General features: G+C 39.0%; 1 protein-coding gene across 1 annotated transcript in view; it reads right to left on the bottom strand.

Moving 5' to 3' along the window:
- KCNAB1 (potassium voltage-gated channel subfamily A regulatory beta subunit 1) overlaps positions 1-21,556 on the bottom strand; it is a 427,823-nt gene that overhangs the window by 276,940 nt on the left and 129,327 nt on the right. The gene's annotated exons all lie outside the window — the stretch shown is intronic.

Here is a 21,556-nt window from a genome sequence, read left to right as displayed (position 1 = left end):
GGGTGTTCAGGTGTCATATACAGTGTCCATTATTTTATTTATTGGGTGTTCAGGTGTCATATACAGTGTCCATTATTTTATTTATTGGGTGTTCAGGTGTCATATACAATGCCCATTAATTTATTTATTGGGTGTTCAGGTGTCATATACAATGCCCATTAACTTATTTATTGGGTGTTGAGGTGTTACATACAGAGCCCATTAGTTTGTTTATTGTGTTTTCAAGTATCACATACAGTGCCCATTAATTTATTTATTTATTGGGTGTTCAGGTGTCATATACAGTGCACATTAGTTTATTTATTAGATGTTCAGGTGTAACATATGGTGCCCACAGCCCATTAATGTATTTATTTATTAAGTGTTCAGGTGTCACATACAGTAGTGCCCATTAATCTATTTATTAATTGGGTGTTCAGGTTTCACATACAGTGCACAATAATTTATTTATTGGGTGTTCAGGTTTCACATACAGTGCCCATTAGTTCATTTATTGGGTGTTCATGTGTCACATACAGTGTCCATTCATTTATTTATTGGGTGTTCAGGTGTCACATATGGTGCCCGTTAAATTATTTATTGGGTAATCAGGTGTCACATACAATGCCCGTTAATTAATTTATTGGTTGATCAGGTGTCACATACAGTGGCCATTATTTTATTTATTGAGTGTTCAAGTGTCACATACAGTGCCCATTAGTTCATTTATTGGGTGATCATGTATCACATACAGTGCCCATTCATTTATTTATTGGGTGATCAGGTGTCACATACAGTGGCCATTAATTTATTTATTTATTGAGTGTTCAGGTGTCATGTACAGTGCCCATTTATTACAGTGTTCATTTATTGGGTGTTCAGTTGTCCCATATAGTGCCCATTAATAAATCTATTTATTTATTGGTTGTTCAGGTGTTACACACAGTGTCCATTAATTTATTTATTTATTGAGTGTGCAGGTGTCATGTACAAAACCCATTAATTTATTTATTGGGTGTTCAGGTATCATATATAGTGCCCATTAATTTATTTATTTATTTATTGGGTGTTCAGGTGTCACTTATGGTGCCCATTCATTTATTTATTTATTGGCTGTTCAGGTGTCATATACAATACCCATGAATTTATTTATTGGCTGTTCAGGTGTCACATACAGTGCCAATAAGTTTATTTATTGGGTGTTCAGGTGTAACATACAGTGCCCATTAATGTATTTATATATCAGGAGTTCTGGTGTCATATACAGTGCCCATTAATGTATTTATTGGGTGTTCCCGAGTCACATATGGTGCCCATTAATTTATTTAATAGGTGTTCAGGTGTCACATACAGTGCCCAGTAATTTATTTGAGTGTTCAGGTGTCACATACAGTGCCCATTAGTTTATTTATTAGGTATTTAGGTGTCACATACAGTGCCCATTAATTTATTTATTGGGTGTTCAGGTTTCATATACATTGCCCATTAATTAATTAATTTATTTATTGGGTGTTCAGGTGTCATATACAAAACCCATTAATTTATTTATTGGCTGTTTAGGTGTCACATACAGTGCCAATTAGCTTATTTATTGGCTGTTTAGGTGTCACAAACAGTGCCAATTAGCTTATTTATTGGGTGTTCAGGTGTCACATACAGTGCCAATAAGTTTATTTATTGGGTGTTCAGGTGTCACATACAGTGCCCATTAATGTATTTATATATTGGGGGTTCTGGTGTCATATACAGTGCCCATTAATGTATTTATTGGATGTTCTCAAGTCCCATATGGTGCCCATTAATTTATTTAATGGGTGTTTTGGTGTCACATACAGTGCCCGTTAGTTTATTTATATATTAGGTTTCAGATGTCACATACAGCTCCCAGTAATTTATTTATTGAGTGTTCAGGTGTCACATGCATTGCCCATTAGTTAATTTATTGGGTATTTAGGTGTCACATACAGTGCCCATTAATTTATTTATTGGGTGTTCAGGTTTCATATACAGTGCCTATTAATTAATTAATTAATTTATTTATTGGGTGTTCAGGTGTCATATACAAAACCCATTCATTTATTTATTGGCTGTTTAGGTGTCACATACAGTGCCAATTAGCTTATTTATTGGGTGTTCAGGTGTCACATACAATGTCCATTAATGTATATATTTATTGGGTGTTCTGGTGTTATGTACAGTGCCCATTAATGTATTTATGAAGTGTTTACCAGTCACATATGGTGCCTATTACTTTATTTATTGGATGTTTAAGTGTCACATGCAGTACCCATTTGTTTATTTATTTATTAGTTTTCAGGTGTCAGTGCCCAGTAATTTATTTATTGAGTGTTCAGGTGTCACATACATTGCCCATTAGTTTATTTATTGGGTATTTAGGTGTCAGATAAAGTGCCCATAAATTTATTTATTGCATGTTCAGGTGTCACGTATGGTGCCAATTAATTGATTTATTGGGTGTTCAGGTGTCATATATAATGTCCATTCATTTATTTATTGGGTGTTTAGGTGTCACATATAGTGCCCATTAGTTTATTATGTATTGGGTGTTCAGGTGTCACATAGTACCCATTAATTTATTTATTGGGTGTTTAGGTGTCAGTGTCACATACAGTGCTGATTAGTTTATTTATTTATTGGGTGTTCAGGTGTCATATACAGTGCCCATTAATTTATTTATTGGGTGTTCAGATTTCATATACAGTGCCCATTAATTAATTAATTTATTTATTGGGTGTTCAGGTGTGATATACAAAACCCATTAATTTATTTATTGGCTATCACATGCAGTACCCATTCGTTTTTTTATTTATTAGTTTTCAGGTGTCAGTGCCCAGTAATTTATTTATTGAGTGTTCAGGTGTCACATACATTGCCCATTAGTTTATTTATTGGGTATTTAGGTGTCACATACAGTGCCAATTAATTTATTTATTGCGTGTTCAGGTGTCACGTATGGTGCCAATTAATTGATTTATTGGGTGTTCAGGTGTCATATATAATGCCCATTCATTTATTTATTGGGTGTTTAGGTGTCACATATAGTGCCCATTTGTTTATTATGTATTGGGTGTTCAGGTGTCACATACAGTACCTATTAATTTATTTATTGGGTGTTTAGGTGTCACATACAGTGCTGATTAGTTAATTTATTTATTGGGTGTTCAGGTGTCATATACAGTGCCCATTCATTTATTTATTTGGTGTTCAGATGTCACATACAGTGTGCATTAATTTATTTATTTATTGGGTGTTTAGGTGTCACATACAGGGCCCATTAGTGTATTTATTAGGTGTTCAGATGTCACATTCATTGTCTATTTACTCATTTAAGTTAATCCCTGCAGGGGAATCTGTACAACAGAACATAATGCCAGTAGCTTTGGAAAGCTCAGCGAATATTTTCCATGTACCCAGAACAGTGTGGACTGCCTGGGCACATTGTGACTTCATGTGAAGCACTGTGCTGAGAAGCTGGCAACAGAGGAAACCCCGGGCTCATAATATCATATCTTTCAACATTTCCTGAAGGCTTTCTTGGACAGGCAGGCTAGTAGACTTGTGAGTGGTTGTCCACCAGTGTTTTGTGGGTGGAGCCATGAGTGTGTTATGGGTGGGATTGGGGTGTGTCTTAAATGGACCCAGGAAAGCACTACAGTGTGTCCTGGAGGCACTACAGCCTGAAAATTTGAACATTGGGTAGACATCCTAACTTTTGTCAATCCCACAGAATTTGGAATGTTCAGGTGGTCTTTACCCCATGTATTCCCAGCTCTCAGTTTCCATGGCTTATTCCTCACTCCTTATCTGAGTGGTCTGGGCCAGGCTCCAATGTTTAACATTTTAAAGGGACAAACAACTCCAACATTTTATTTTTTGAAATAATAGATGATCCCTTTATTACCCATTCCCCAGTTTTGCATTGCCAACATGTTTATATTAATATAATTTTAACCTCTGTGATTACCTTGTATCTAAGCCTCTTTTGACAACCCCTGATCACATGGCTATTTATTTATTATCTATTGAATTGCATTTTAGCCAATTAGTGCAGTGTCAGCCATAACTACACGGGAGGGAGGTTAATGTTATCTATATGGCCCACATGGATTAGCAGTCTCTTGTTGTGAAAAGCAAATAAAAAAGCATGTGATAGGAGGTTGTCTGTAAGGGCTTAGAAACAGGTAGAAATGTAGTGGTTTAAATGTTATAAAGTATATTAATATAGCAATGTTGGTTGTGCAAAGCTGAGGAATGGGTAGTAAAGGCATTATCTATCTTTTTAAACAATAACAATTTTGGTGTTGACTGTCCCTTTAAACATAACTTATAGAGGCAGACCCTGCCCTTGTGTAAAAGTAACTAGTTTTATACAAAGTGCACTACAGACAGCAACGCTCTCAAGCTGACAATCTAAAGATGAATGATTTGAATCATCAGGAAAGGAAATTACAGTTAGTGTCAGGTGCTAAATTATATTTTGGTGGGAGAATTTCTATATAGGGAAAATACAATGAGTAATTGTGGAATTGAAATAAAACAAAACACTTTCTACATTAAGTATTTAGTTGAGTGACTAGCGATGACTGAATTAATTCACTAGAGAAGCAAATTGTAAAAAAAGGACTAGAGACGTTAAAATATAAAAGTAATGTCAGACAAGTAGACTAAGGCCTAGTTTTCACTGAGGTGGAGGATTGTGTGAACTGTTGATAAAAATGTTATCTCCATTAAAGTCTCTGGATAATTTTTAAGTTACCACCAGTTTCTAAACTTTACCACCTCAAAGGAAACTAGGCCTTAGTCTGTTAAAAAAAAACCAGACTATTTGAATTACATGTGATGAGTAGTTCTGAATTAATCTGTGAGAGTATATAAGTTAGGGGAGGGTGGACTGTATGTGTGAATTTTTACTGAGCTGGAGAAGGGAGAGCCGTGGGTTGTGAGAATATTTTTTGTGAGGACAGTGGAAAAACTCGGAATAGTTAGATTAATGCAGGAGGAGAAACAGTGGTGGGATATCGCCATTGCCTATATTAGTTTAGCCAAGGTCAGTGTGCTGGCGATATTCATGGTGCTATGGGTGTTGCAACATTTATAAGAATAGGTTTTAACTGCGACGTGAATGTGAATTAATAGTGATTAATATTTTTGAAATGTTAACAGTATATGAAAACTCCTATATTGCTGAGCTCGACTTTAAAGTAATTTAATTTATCTAAAGAAAGCACTCACTTCTCAAAAATATCCTTTCCTTTACAAAACCATGGAGAGAATGCGGTCTCCTGCTCTTTCTACTTACTTACAAAAGTGTGTTCCCTGCATTTGTTTGTATTGGCCCTGGATTTACTTTTCACCATGCCTACAGCTAATCAGAGCTGATTCAAGGTTATTGCCCATAATCACATATTTACAAGGTAGTGAAAATTGGCAACATTGTTCTCTTTAAAGGGACAGTCAACTTGAAAATTGTTATTGTTTTAAAATATAGATAATCCCTTTATTACCCATTCCCCAGTTTTGCATAACCAACACTACTTTATTAATACACTTTTTATTTCTGTGCCACAGTTTTATCTTCAGGAACAGATGTTGGGAACCCATACCACACAGTTGCAGAATATGGATTCCAAGCTAGAAGCTAATACCGCTCAGCTCTCCTTACTAGTTGCAGCGAGGGATACCCTTAAACTGCTGGACTGATCATTGTTGCTGAACCTGCCTGTTTGCTGACTACTCTACCTGCCTTAACCCTTAAACTGCTGGATTGATCAATGTTGCTGAATCTGCCTGTTTGCTGACTACTCTACCTGCCTTAACCCTTAAACTGCTGGACTGATCACTGTTGCTGATCCTTCCTGTCTGTTGACTACTCTACCTGTCTTAACCCTTAATCTGCTGGATTATTTACTGTTGCCAATCCCTGCCTGCCTGACCATTCTAGTGCTTTATCCCTGGACTGCTCTGTTGTTGCTGCTGGAAACTGTCCTGCCTGTGGTGAGTTCCATCTTCCTCATCTCATTGACTTTCTCTGCTCTGGGATATTCCCTTTCATTCCGGCTCAACGCCAGGATAACAAGACTACTGGCCGAGTTCGGTCTGATAGAGGAGTATCCCATGAGCATTACATTATACTTGGGCCATGCAGCCAGATGAGGTGGCACAAGCTGTTTATCTTCAGGGACAGATGTTGGGAACCCATACCACACAGTTGCAGAATATGGATTCCAAGCTAGAGGCTAATACTGCTCAGCTCTCCTTACTAGTTGCAGCGAGGGATGCCGTTCCTGTTGCTACAAAACCAGCCCCTACTCCCAGTACTGTGACTTCTTCCTCTGCTTCTGGAAGTATACCCCGGATACCCTTGCCTGACAAGTATGAAGGTACTACTGATTGCAGGGGCTTTCTAAACCAATGCAGGCTTCACTTCCGCAATGATCCTTACACCTTTCAGTCTCATCAGTCAAGGGTGACCTTTATCATTTCCTTGCTAAAGGACAAGGCCTTAGCCTGGGTCTCCCCTCTTTTGGAACGGAACACTACACTCCTGCATGATGCTGATGAGTTAATTTCTGCTTTGTCTTCTGTGTTTGGGACTTTTGGCTGTACCTCTGCTGCGGAATATTCTCTCCTGGATCTCCGCCAGGGCAATAAAACTGTGGCACAATTTGCCGTTGAGTTCCACACCTTGGCACATGAAACCACTTGGGATGGCAGTGCTGTCAAGGCAGCCTTTAGGAGGGGTCTCCATGAACGCATCAAAGATGAACTCACTTATCGTGATATTCCTTCTTCTTTGGATGACTTTATAGCGCTTTTTATCAATCTGGACTCTCGCTTTCAGGAAAGGCAAGCCGAGAGAGACAGAACAAGGAGGGTCCTTCCCTCCCATCCTCCTATTCGCCCAGTTTCAGCAGCATCCACTACCCCTTCAGCAGCTCCAGTTACCAGTTGTTTTCTCTTCCACTTTAGAGGAGCATCATAGGCACATGAGACAGGTGCTTCTTCTCCTCAGAGATAATTCCTTGGTAGCCAAGCTAGAAAAGTGTGAGTTTGTTCAAGTGCAAGTCCAATTCCTTGGTTTTGTCATCTTGAAGGAGGGTTTTGCCATGGATCCTGCTAAACTCACTGTGGTACTAGAATTGCCTCAACCTACCTCTTTATAGGAATTGCAGAGGTTTTTGGGATTCTCCAATTAATACTGCAAGTTTATAAAGAACTTTTCTCAAACAGTAGCTCCTCTCACTGAATTGACAAAACGGAACAAAGACTGTAAACATTGGCCTCCTGAGGCTGTAAATGCCTTCTCTTGCCTGAAAAAGGCTTTCTTTTCAGCTCCTGTACTCCGCCATCCTGATCCTGACCTACAGTTCACTTTAGAGGTTGATGCCTCCGAGATAGGGGCTAGAGCAGTTCTCACCCAAAGGGACCCTTTGACTTTCCAAGTCACACCCTGTAGCCTTTTTCTCTAAACGCTTTACTCCTGCTGAGAGGAACTATGATGTGGGTAATCGTGAACTCTTAACCATTAAGATGGCCTTGACTGAATGGCATCATTGGTTAGAGGACACCGCCAATCCTATTCAGATTCTCACCTAGAGACTGCTCATTGACTCAATCCTCGAAAGGCCAGATGTGCCTTGTTCTTTTCTTGTTTGAACTTTGTGGTCTCTTATCTACCTGGGACCAAGAACAAGAAGGCAGATGCCCTTTCCCGTCAGTTCACTCATTCAAGTGATTCCTCAGAAGCTCCTATTGAATATATCACATCCCCCTCCTGTGTGGTTGCTCAACTCAATACCACCCTTCTGCAAATATTGCAACGTGCTCAGTCTAGTAAACCTCCTGGAGCCCCCATGTCCTCCAATATCCTCTTTGTACCCCTGAACCTATGTATCCCTGGGCTAGCCTGGGCTCATGATAGCAAACTCTCAGGACATCCTGGTTTGACTAGGACTTTCAAGCGTCTTTCCCAACATTTTTGGTGGCCTACTATGAAGTCTGATGCTCAGGATTATGTCAAAGCCTGTACTACTTGTACTGCCAACAAGACTCCCCGAGCTTTGCCTCCTGGCTTGCTCCAACCATTGTTCATTCCCAAACAACCATGGACACACATAACAATGGACTTCATTGTGGTTCTTCCTCCTTCCTACCACCATACAGTTATCTGGGTTGTGGTGGACCCCTTTTCCAGACTGGCTCACTTCATACCACTAACCAAACTACCTTCTGCTCAAGAGTTATCATCCCTTTTTCTCATGTGGTACGACTTCATGCCATTCCTGTGAATATTGTTTCCAACAGAAGTTCACAGTTTATCTCTGCCTTTTGGAAAGCCTTTTGTAAATTGATTGGAACCACTGTTTTCTTGTCCTCTGGCTACCATCAACAGACCAATGGACTAACTGAGAGAGCAATCCAGGATCTTGAAGCCTACCTTAGAGCCTTTGTCATTGCTAGCCATACCAACTGGTCTGAGTTGCTACCCCTAGCTGAGCTGGCAAGAAACACTCATTGGCACTCTTCTTTTTGATGTTCTCCATTTCAAGCCACAGCAGTATCAACCTCATGTGTTCCCTCTTTCAACTCAGTCCACTGGGGTCCCTGCCACAGACCGACACGTCACTGGACTTGGCAACATATTCGCTCTCAGCTACGTTCAGCTGTCTCTAGATATAAGAAGTTTGCTGATCATCATATGACTTCTGTACGTGCTATCCCAGTGGGTGAACGTGTTTGGATATCTACTCGACACATGTGTCTACGTCAACCCTGTCACAAATTGGGGCCTAGGTTTATCGGCCCCTAAAAGGTCCTGAAAAGACTGTCTCCTGTTGCCTTCAAAGTGGCCTTGCCAAAAACCCTACGCATGCATCCAGTCTTCCATATCTCTCTACTTAAACCTTACATCAAGAATAGATATACCTGGCTCCGAGCTCCTCCTCCTCTGCTCCTGGTCCGTGGTGACCCTGAATACGAGGTAGCTAAGATCCTGGACTCCAGATACAGGCACAGGCAACGGCAATACCTGATACATTGGAAGGGTTACTCCCTGGCAGATCATTCCTGGGTTCCTGCCCGTGATGTGCATGCTCCATCTCTGGTCTCCAAATTCCATGCTGCTCATCCTTTGAGGCCAACTCTGGTTCCCAGAGGGAACCCTTGAGGAGGAGGCTATGTCATGCCGCGCTGCTTTAGCCATTGCTAGGGGCGTGGTGTCTCCTTCCTGCTCGTTGCCAGGGGCAGTGTCAGCTCAGGCATCTCCTTCCTGCTCGTTGCCAGGGGCAGTGTTGGTTCAGGATGCGTGCAGCGCTGACGTCATCGCCACACGCTCCTGATGCCGGTAGGAGGTCACTGGCAAGAATCCTGCACCTATTTAAATCCTGCACTAACGATCTGTCACTACCCAAATATAGGTGTTACTCTGTGTGCTCCTGGGTGTGACAGATCGTTCTATGTACCTAAATACCATTGTTGCTGAACCTGCCTGTTTACTTACTACTCTACCTGCCTTAACCCTGGATTATTTACTGTTGCCAATCCCTGCCTGCCTGACCATTCTAGTGCTTTATCCCTCTACTGCTCTGCTGTTGCCGCTGGGAACTGTCCTGCCTGTATTTAGTGCTATCTTTCTCATCTCATTGACTTTCTCTGCTCTGGGATATTCCCTATCAATCCGGCTCTTGGCAGGTTAGCAAAACTTCAGAGCTCTGGTTAACTGTTATACTTGACTAAAAAGTTGCACAGAACACATCAAAAATATATTTAAAAGTATAGTTACAAACATAACTCTGATAAAGCACTATCCAGGGTGCCCAAAGATGGGCCAGCTCATAAGCTAACATTTCTGCTTTTTCAAATAAAGATATCAAGAGAACAAAGAAAAATTGATAATAGGATTACATTATAAAGTTGCTTAAATGGCATGCTCTATCTGAATCATGAAAGAAAAAAAAATTGTGTTCAGTTTCCTTTAAACATTTTATATTTCAAACTCAAAGTGTTTTGTGACCCTCAAGAAATGCTTGATAAAACAGAAGCTTATGTACATTTGCTATCTTTTTAAAAAAACAAACAAAAGAGGTAATAATTCCTGTGACAAATGCTGGACTTCAACACAGTGGCGTCACTAGGGGGTGCGGGCCACAACTGGGTGACACCCTCCAGGGGGTGACACCACCAGCCAAAAATTTTTTGATTTTTTTTTTTTAATTTTATTGAAATTCAAAGAAATACAATGTAGAGATGCAATATTTTTTTATTAGAGGGGCCAGCAGTTGTGAACATTAGTGGGACTGGGGAAGTTGTAGACACACTTATTTTTTTTGCCCCTTGAGCCTGCGCCGCAATTTCCACAAATAGTTTTCCTGGCTGCTTTTGCTTGTTTGTACTTTGCTCCTCCCCTGCAGGGCCGGATTGGGCAGTCGGGATACCGGGAAAAATCCCGGTGGGCCGCCGGCCGGCAGCTTAGCTGGCTGGCTGGCTGATGCTGTATAAATTATATTTTTGCTCGCTTGTTGCGATATTGAGGCCGGTATTGTAATCAGTCCCTGTTACGCTGACTTAGATTTAGTCCCCACTAAGGCTGCAGCACTCTGTGTCTAGTCTAGTCTAGTCTAGTAAAAGTTAAACTTATAAGTACTTATAACCTTAACCCCCTCTCTGCTGCCTCCGCAAAAGTTAGTTAACCGCTATTACTTAAGACCTTACCGCAACACTGCAACTAGTAGTAACTCACTTAGCCAGGCAATAAGCCAAATTATAAAGCGAATCATTCACCCAGACACTGTGACCGAGTCTGTGTCTGTCACTCACACAGACAGTCACAGTCTCAGTCTCTGTCACAGCAGTGTACACAGTCCGAGAGCCAGGGCCACACTGGGCCAGGGAGGAGTCTGAGGACTCAGGAATCATATGTGGGCCGGGTCAGGTGGGGTGTGCCAGCGGCTTACATGACGTCACAAGTGAGTTGACTGACTCGTTCTCATCACGTGACATAGATAGTGGCGGGAGCTCAGCCTGAGAGCGGCTGTGTCAGGACAGTTAGTACAGTTGCAGCAGGCCACCACACCACAGGACAGCAACTTAGCAGTGCCTTTACTTTTTTGACCCTGGCTCCCCCACCCACATACTTGCTCGGATGGCTCCCCACCCCGGCCCCCATCATCCATCACAGTTGTTCCAGAGTCAGCTCCTTGATCACGGGCTCAGGGGGCTGGAGGGGACATGGGGCTTTTGATCTGGATTCTGGACTAGCTAACTCTTGTGGTGCTGGCGACTTGTTAGAGTTTGGGACAGGTAAGTGACTGTATATGACAACTGCTGTGCTTAGTTTTGTGTACAGTGGAGTGGTCTTATAAGAATGTTCTATTAGCTAGAGATTTGGGGGTTGTAGCTGAGGTGTGAAATAGTATTAATAAGGCTTTATATGGCTTTATCATCAGTATATATATATCTGTATTTGTGACATACGGTACATATAAATCATTATGCAGGTTGCAGCGCAGCTTTGTTATTGGCACGGTGACCATATTCACAAGGGAACTGTTTACTATAGTACTGGCACGGAGTTATCAGGGCCATATTGGGCCATGAGCGGGAAGGGGGCATGGCTGAGCTGGAGGGGCGGGGCTGGGCCGGGCCTTTCAAATTTCCAGGGCTGCTCTGATTTCCCAATCCGGCCCTGCTCCCCTACCAAATTTCACTATGAATGTTGTGGGCGTGCCGTGGGGCATGCGAAGTTGCGCTGCTAGCCTAAACCTTCCTGACTATCTGTGCTCACTGCTTAGTGACGTATGGAGCAGTGGAGTCACTCACTGCTGTTCTGTCTCCCTAAACGTGAATCGGAAAATCGTGAGGGGAATGCCTGGCACCTGCCGGAATGCCTGGCACCTGCCTGACACCTGACCTGACTGTCTGACACTGTCTCTAAAGTAAAGGAGCCACGTATGATGCCCACCAGACCGATACGGTTACGGTACACTAAGTGCACACTGAAAAGGTAGGAGGGGAGGGCGGGCAGGGGTCTTGGGATGGGCAGAGTGCAGAGGTGATTGGCCATAAGAAGCGGTAGGCATGCGGCCCGGGGCTGTGCACTGACAGACTTGGAACAGAGTCAGAGAGCAGAATTTCAAAATCAAAGTTTGCACGCCTAAACCTTTTCTTTAGTGATATATTTTTAGAGTGCACTGTTTATCTTTTATTTGATGCTCTGCTGAACCAGGGAGCAGCTCTAGGCATGAGCTTTATAATTAATGCAGTGCAGTTTATATATTTTATATGTGTATGTGTCTGAGTGTTTGTGTGTGCCTGATTGTTTTTGTGTGTGTCTGAGTTTTGTTGTGTGTGTGTGTCTAAGTGTTTGTGCCTAAGTGTTTTTGTGTGTGTGTCTCTGAGTGTGTTTCTGAGTGTTTGTGTGTGCATCTGAGTGTGTTTTTATGTGTGTCTGAGTGTGTGTGTGTCTGAGTATTTGTATGTGTTTGTGCCTGTGTTTTTGTGTTTGTGTGTGTCTGCTTTCTGTCCATTGGAGAAGTTTGCTTTTTCTATGAAATCCTCTTCTTGCAGTAAAAAACCCCCAACATAACTGGGGGGTGGGGGGTTGACACCATAACTTAACACACCGGGTGACACCAACCCTAGTGACACCACTGCTTCCACATACTGTATCCTACATCAATGTTATAAAACCAAAGGCCTATATGCTATATCCATCCCTCCAGTGTTTTATTTGTCTTCCCATCATTTAACTATGTTGACTGAATGTGTATATCTCTGTGTATATTTGGATATTTAGGTTTGGTTTAGTTATAACATTAAAGGGGCATTCCAGCCAAAATTGAAATGTACATCAGTGCATTTCACTGTTGAATAGAAGCATTTTTGCAATATACTTGTATTGTAAAAATGTTTCTAGTAAATGCTAGCTCTGTTTTAAATTATAGGTTTTACTGTGCATGCACACATGAAGCATATCCAAATATGCATCATGCATAAACATTTAAACAGTGTGTCTACTCAGAGAGCTGACGGTGTCTTGTATTGTCTTGTCGACAACTTGATTTACATGACGCAAATCTCTGCCAGCTCTCTAAATAGACATATTTTTAATAATGCTAACGTGTAAAGCATATTTGGATATGCATAGCTTTTACTAGAAGCATTTTTTCTAATACATGTGTAATACATGTGCTAATACATGTGCTTCTGCTCAAAAGTTAATTGCATTGATGTGCATTTCAATTTGGGCTAGAATGTCCCTTTAAAGACTTGTTAAATTTATGAAGGTGCATTTAAAAGTTTGTAAAATCCATTTTAGCACCCTCCTAACATGTATGAAAAGATTAGAAAACTCATATTAACAACTCTGTATTTTATTTTAAATAAAATGCAATTTAAAAATATAACAACATTGAAATAGATTGCTCTTTATTGTATATTAGTAATTAAAAAATGAGACTACAATCTTAGGGCCATATCTTTATTTAATTTGTATATTAGAACAATGAGTATGTTATTATATACAAGAGTGTTATGTAGGCTTCAATTCACTTTTTTTCAATTCAGTGTATTTTCATATTTACCTCACATGTTTACTAATTTTCAGATAACATCCTACACTCATATAAATTTGGTGATAAATGATTCCAATAAGTAACTTTTATTTAATTGCACACATTTTGATAAATTGTTTTTTAATTTAATTTGAGTATATTGTGATTTTTTTTTCATTTGATAAAAAACACAAATTAAATTATAATGAACTGTCTATTATTTGTAGAAATGTATAGTCATAGGGGTAGATTTAACAATGTGCGCTGTCGACATTTATCATTGCATAAGCATTTCTAGTGAAATGATTGTGCAATGCAGCCCCCTGCACATTCGCCGCCAATCAGTCGCTAGCAGGGGGTGTCAATCAACCCGATCATATCTGATTGGGCTGATTACTGTCTGCCACCTCAGAGGTAGTGGACGAGTTAAGGAGTAGCGGTCTTAAGATTGCTGCTTCTTAACTCCTGAAGGCTCGCACGGAAACAGGTGCATGCGAGGCATGATAAATCGTGCCAAAGTAGATAAAAGTGTTTCACAATATAGTGCTTCAAACACAATCAAACATGATAAATAAAAAACAATAAAAATGTGATAATAGAACCTGATATGAATACCATCCACCAAATAAATTATGACAAGCTGAAAAGTCCTTTATATGGTATAAAGGCAACCTTTATTACAGACACTCCACAATTCCTTGAAGAGAAGAGAGAAGTAAAACCATAGTGTGAATATGTATACAATATATAGTCACAAACTTCACATCTAAGCCGTTCTACTCACGTGATACAGAGCATTAACTGCGCTAGAAGTCTGGTTTTAAGACTCAGCGGGTTGCGCTTGTATTACAAGTTAAAAGAAAAAGGTTATCGCTCGCATGCTAACCCGACGACCGTTAAAAGATGAACTTGCATGCACAATAACGTATTCCCCCATAGAAGTCACTGGAGGAGCAAAAAAAGTGGGGGGAAAAACGAACACTCTACTCACGCGCAAACCCGATCATATATTCTCAAGTGCGCTAACCTGACATGGAAATATGAATATTTCACAATCCAAATGTTCTTTACATAGAAGAATATCGCCTAGATTTAGAGTTTGGCATTAGCCGTCAAAACCAGCGTTAGAGGCTCCTAACACTGGATTTGGGCTACCGCTGGTATTTAGAGTCAGTCAGGAAAGGGTCTAACGCTCACTTTCCAGCCGCGACTTTTCCATACCGCAGATCCCCCTACGCCATTTGCGTATCCTATCTTTTCAATGGGATCTTTCTAACGCCGGTATTTAGAGTCTTGGCTGAAGTGAGCGTTAGAAATCTAAAGACAAAACTCCAGCCGCAGAAAAAAGTCAGGAGTTAAGAGCTTTATGGGCTAACGCCGGTTCATAAAGCTCTTAACTCCTGTGCTCTAAAGTACACTAACACCCATAAACTACCTATGTACCCCTAAACCGAGGTCCCCCCACATCGCCGCCACTCTATTAAAATGTTTTAACCCCTAATCTGTCGACCACACACCGCCGCCACCTACGTTATCCCTATGAACCCCTAATCTGCTGCCCATAACACCGCCGACCCCTATATTATATTTATTAACCCCTAATCTGCTGCCCCCAATGTCGCCTCCACCTACCTACAATTATTAACCCCTAATCTGCGGACCGGACCTCACCGCCACTATAATAAATGTATTAACCCCTAATCCGCCTCACTCCCGCCTCAATAACCCTATAATAAATAGTATTAACCCCTAATCTGCCCTCCCTAACATTGCCGACACCTACCTACAATTATTAACCCCTAATCTGCCGACCGGACCTCACCGCTACTATAATAAAGTTATTAACCCCTAATCCGCCTCACTCCCGCCTCAATAACCCTATAAGAAATAGTATTAACCCCTAATCTGCCCTCCCTAACATCGCCGACACCTAACTTCAAGTATTAACCCCTAATCTGCCGACCGGACCTCACCGCTACTATAATAAATGTATTAACCCCTAAAGCTAAGTCTAACCCTAACACTAACACCCCCCTAAGTTAAATATAATTTAAATCTAACGAAATAAATTAACTCTTATTAAATAAATTATTCCTATTTAAAGCTAAATACTTACCTGTAAAATAAACCCTAATATAGCTACAATATAAATTATAATTATATTGTAGCTATTTTAGGATTAATATTTATTTTACAGGCACCTTTGTAATTATTTTAACCAGGTACAATAGCTATTAAATAGTTAAGAACTATTTAATAGCTACCTAGTTAAAATAATTACAAAATTACCTGTAAAATAAATCCTAACCTAAGTTACAATTAAACCTAACACTACACTATCAATAAATTAATTAATTAAATAAAATACCTACAATTATCTAAAATTAAATCTAACACTACACTATCAATAAATTAATTAAATGCAAATACCTACAAATAAATACAATTAAATAAACTAACTAAAGTACAAAAAATAAAAAAGAACTAAGTTACAAAAAATAAAAAAATATTTACAAACATTAGAAAAATATTACAACAATTTTAAGCTAATTACACCTACTCTAAGCCCCCTAATAAAATAACAAAGACCCCCAAAATAAAAAAATGCCCTACCCTATTCTAAAACTAAAATAGAAAAGGTCTTTTACCTTACCAGCCCTTAAAAGGGCCCTTTGCAGGGCATGCCCCAAAGAATTCAGCTCTTTTGCCTGTAAAAAAAACCATACAATACCCCCCCCATCATTACAACCCACCACCCACATACCCCTAATCTAACCCAAACCCCCCTTAAATAAACCTAACACTAAGCCCCTGAAGATCTCCCTACCTTGTCTTCACCACATCGGGTTCACCGATTGGTCCAGAAGAGCCTCTGAAGTCTTCATCCAAGCCCAAGCGGGGGCTCAAGAGTGACGTCCATCCTCCGTCTGATGTCTGGATCCAAGCGGCGGCTGAAGAATTCCATCTTCGGGCAGAAGTCTTCATCCTATCCGGGCAGAAGAGTAGATCCGGACCGGCAAACATCTTCATCCAAGCCGCATCTTCTATGTTCTTCCATCCGATGATGAGCGGCTCCATCTTGAAGACCTCCAGCGCGGATCCATCCTCTTGTTCCAACGTCCTAAAACAGAATGAAGGTTCCTTTAAGGGACGACATCCAAGATGGCGTCCCTCGAATTCCGATTGGCTGATAGGATTCTATCAGCCAATCGGAATTAAGGTAGAAAAATTCTGATTGGCTGATGGAATCAGCCAATCAGATTCAAGTTCAATCCGATTGGCTGATTGGATCAGCCAGTCAGATTGAGCTCGCATTCTATTGGCTGTTCCGAACAGGAGATCTTCAGGGGCTTAGTGTTAGGTTTATTTAAGGGGGGTTTGGGTTAGATTAGGGGTATGTGGGTGGTGGGTTGTAATGTTGGGGGGGTATTGTTTTTTTTTTTTTTTTTTACAGGCAAAAGAGCTGAAGGGCCCTTTTAAGGGCTGGTAAGGTAAAATAGCTTTTCTATTTTCATTTTAGAATAGGGTAGGGCATTTTTTTATTTTGGGGGTCTTTGTTATTTTATTAGGGGGCTTAGAGTAGGTGTAATTAGCTTAAATTGTTGTAATATTTTTCTAATGTAAATATTTTTTTATTTTTTTGTAACTTAGTTCTTTTTTATTTTTTGTACTTTAGTTAGTTTATTTAATTGTATTTATTTGTAGGTATTTGTATTTAATTAATTTATTGATAGTGTAGTGTTAGATTTAATTGTAGATAATTGTAGGTATTTTATTTAATTTATTTAATGATAGTGTAGTGTTAGGTTTAATTGTAACTTAGGTTAGGATTTATTTTACAGGTAATTTTGTAATTATTTTAACTAGGTAGCTATTACATAGTTCTTAACTATTTAATAGCTATTGTACCTGGTTAAAATAATTACAAAGTTGCCTGTAAAATAAATATTAATCCTAAAATAGCTACAATATAATTATAATTTATATTGTAGCTATATTAGGGTTTATTTTACAGGTAAGTATTTAGCTTTAAATAGGAATAATTTATTTAATAAGAGTTAATTTATTTCGTTAGATTTAAATTATATTTAAGTTAAGGGGGTGTTAGGGTTAAGGTTAGACTTAGCTTTAGGGGTTAATACATTTATTATAGTAGCGGTGAGGTCCGGTCGGCAGATTAGGGGTTAATACTTGAAGTTCGGTGTCGGCGATGTTAGGGAGGGCAGATTAGGGGTTAATACTATTTATTATAGGGTTATTGAGGCGGGAGTGAGGCGGATTAGGGGTTAATAACTTTTTTATAGTAGCGGTGAGGTCCTGTAAGCAGATTAGGGGTTAATTATTGTAGGTAGCTGGCGGCGACGTTGTGGGGGGCAGATTAGGGGTTAATAAATATAATATAGGGGTCGGCGGTGTTAGGGGCAGCAGATTAGGGGTACATAGGGATAACGTAGGTTGCGGCGGTGTTCGGAGCAGCAGATTAGGGGTTAAAAAGTATATGCAGGGGTCAGCGATAGTGGGGGTGGCAGATTAGGTGTTAATAAGTGTAAGGTTAGGGGTGTTTAGACTTGGGGTACATGTTAGGGTGTTAGGTGCAGACATAGGAAGTGTTTCCCCATAGAAAACAATGGGGCTGCGTTAGGAGCTGAACGCTGCTTTTTTGCAGGTGTTAGGTTTTTTTTCAGCTCAAACAGCCCCATTGTTTCCTATGGGGGAATCGTGCACGAGCACGTTTTTGAAGCTGGCCGCGTCCGTAAGCACCGCTGGTATTGAGAGTTGCAGTGGCGGTAAATATGCTATACGCTCCCTTTGTAGAGCCTAACGCAGCCCTTCTGTGAACTCTAAATACCAGCGGTATTTAAAAGGTGCGGGGAAAAAAAGCCAGCATTAGCTACGCGGGTCGTTACCGAAAAAACTCTAAATCTAGCCGTATGTTTTTATGTGTTTATATGTGTGTATATATACATATATAAATATTTAAATACAGTATATATGTACACACATATACATATATAGTTAGATAGATAGATATACAAATACATACAAAGACATGTTTAAAGCCCTTTGTCTGCTATTTTTTTTCTAACACTTTTTTGTAATTTTTTTTATAATTTGTATTAGATTGTATTATTATGAGTGTAAGTGTACTTTTACATGTATTTTGATGTGTTTTGTGAGATAACCAGAGGTCTAAGGTTAGGCTTATTTGATGCGTGGTAATTTCAATTGCGTTCAAGCGATCATGTTTAATTTTAACTTGTACAATGAGCATAAATCCTGACGTGCGCAAACCCTCGTGATAAACTCTTTTTCGCTTGTGTGTAACTGCTAACACGCCAATCATAATCTGGCCCTTAGTGATCACTTTGGGTGTGTAGCACCTAACAGATCTAAACACTATAATGTGTGATAGTCTATTTAAACAGGACAACATGGATCTCCACACAGTGAAAGTAAATATACCCGTGAAGTAAATATACCAGGGGCGTATTTAGGTTTTGTGCTGCCCTAGGCACTCAAAATTCTGCTGCCCCCCCCCCCCCCCCACCCCAGGTTTAAGGCCTTTTTTTTAGACATAATATTTTGGGGGCAGGGTGTAAAAAAAAAAATAAAAAAAAAAATGTCTTTTTAAGTAGATGTTTGCCAGGGTTTGCATTCACTCTGGTCACACACACATATATATATATACACATATATATATATATATATACACATATATATATATATATATATATATATATATATATATATATATATATATATATATATATATATATATATATATATATATATTTATTAAGACATTATTTTGCAAGTCAGATGATTAAAGTGTTTGGGATGGGCGAATGTTTCTAAAAATTCGAAATTTAAAACAAATTTTGATACATTCGTTCTAATCGAATTTCGAATGTTTATATAACATTCTAACATTCTATTTTCGAATTTTCATTTTCAAATTTTTCAATAAAATTTGAAAATATTCGTTCGAATAATAGAATGTTTAGCTATGTATTCATTCAATTTCGAAATGTAATATTCGAATTCGAATGTGACATTCGAATTTGAAATAGTATTTCTAGTCTACAACTGTGTTTAATAAATGTAATATTCAAATTTGAATGCTACATTCGAATTTGAATGTCACATTCGCATTTGAAATAGTATTTCTAGTCTAATACTGTGTTTTAAATGTGATATTCGATTCAAATGTGATATTCGATTCAAATGTGACATTCGAAATAGTGTTTCTAGTCTACAATTGTGTTTTATAAATGTAATATTTGAATGTGACATTCGATTTGAATGTGATATTCGAAATAGTGCTTCTAGTCTACAATTGTGTTTTATAAATGTAATATTCGAATGTGACATTCGATTTGAATGTGACATTCGAAATAGTGTTTCTAGTCTACAATTGTGTTTTATAAATATAATATTCAAATTCGAATGTGATATTCGAATGTAACATTCGAATTCAAATGTGACATTCGAATTCAAATGTGACATTTGAAAACTGTAAATAACATTCAAAAATCGAATTTTTAAGAATATTCGTTCTTATCAACATTCTATTATTTAAAATCGAATTTCTACAATAACATTCGTTCTAACATTCGAATTTGGATATAAACACATTCGGCCATCATTAGTTTATATCAGAAAAAAATATCCTTCACTGTATGATAGTTTGTAAGTATTTAGTGACTAATCCGTTTAAGTATTTTAATGTCTAATGAATATGTATTGAAGGGAGAAAGGCATATGCTGTTTCACAGTGGTCACGTTGTAGTGCACACTGCACTGTGTAGTCTGTGTGAGTCACAATCATGCGGTGGAGCCAGGAAGAATACCGCATTCCCTCTCAGTCCAGGCCAGGCTGCGCAAGTGAGCTCCGCCTCCACTGTCACCACATCATGCGCACCCACATACAATCCCATAGGATAGCAATAGCCGGGCCAGCCGTTTAAGTCATTTGTAATTGGTTGATTTAGCCACCCGGCCCTGAGTTCAGTAGAGTGGCCCTAGGGACTCAAAATTCTGCTGCCCCTTAAAAATCTGCTGCCCTAGGCACCGGCCTCGTTGGCCTATGCCTTAATACGCCCCTGAAATATACCCTTCCTTGTGAACAGTCTGTAACAATATCTCTGACGTACATTTCGCTATATCATCATAGCTTGTTCATGGAGATATCCCTTATAAAGGACTTTTGACCTTTTCATAATTTCCTTGCTCTGTATGGTATTCATATAAGGTTCTATTAGCACATTTTTATTTTTAATATCCCTCTGCTGTATATAATATTAAACATTAACTGTATTAATTCAATTCAGATCTTCCAAGAGCACATAAATACATCTTCATGAAAAAAAAGAAAAACAGAGTATTTTTATTAGGGTAATTTTAAACTTTTTAGTTATTAGATTATTTTATAAGCACAATTTGGAATTTTAATTCAATGCTTGATGCAATTCACAATTGTTTTAAGCAATCATTTCTGAAAATTACAATCAAGTGTGACATTTATAAAATATATACATATTTATATTCTATACTAAAACTCATTTTAATAGTCTAGTCCAAAATAAACTTTCATGGTTCAGATAGAGAATGTAATTTTAAACAATTTTCCAATTTACTTTTATCACCAATTTTGCTTTGTTCTTTTGGTATTCTTAGTTGAAAGCTAAACCTAGGAGGTTCATATGTTAATTGCTAAGCCCTTAAAGGCCTTCTCTTCTCTAAGGGAATTTTGACAGTGTTTCACCACTAGAGGGTGTTAGTTCATGTGTGTCATATTGATAACACTGTGCTCATTCACGTGGAGTTCAGGTGAGCCAGCTCTGATTGGCTAAAATGGATGTCTGTCAAAAGATCTGAAATCAGGGGGCAGTTTGTAGAGGCTTAGATACAAAGTAATCACAGAGGTAAAAAGTGTATTTATATAACTGTGTTAGTTGTGCAAAACTAGGGAATGGGTAATAAAGGGATTATCTATCTTTTTAAAC

The sequence above is a fragment of the Bombina bombina genome, chromosome 4 (assembly GCF_027579735.1).
Source record: "Bombina bombina isolate aBomBom1 chromosome 4, aBomBom1.pri, whole genome shotgun sequence".
Lineage (NCBI taxonomy): Eukaryota > Metazoa > Chordata > Amphibia > Anura > Bombinatoridae > Bombina > Bombina bombina.
The sequence above is the reverse complement of the archived record's forward strand: the minus strand, read 5'-3'. Positions and strand labels throughout refer to the sequence as shown.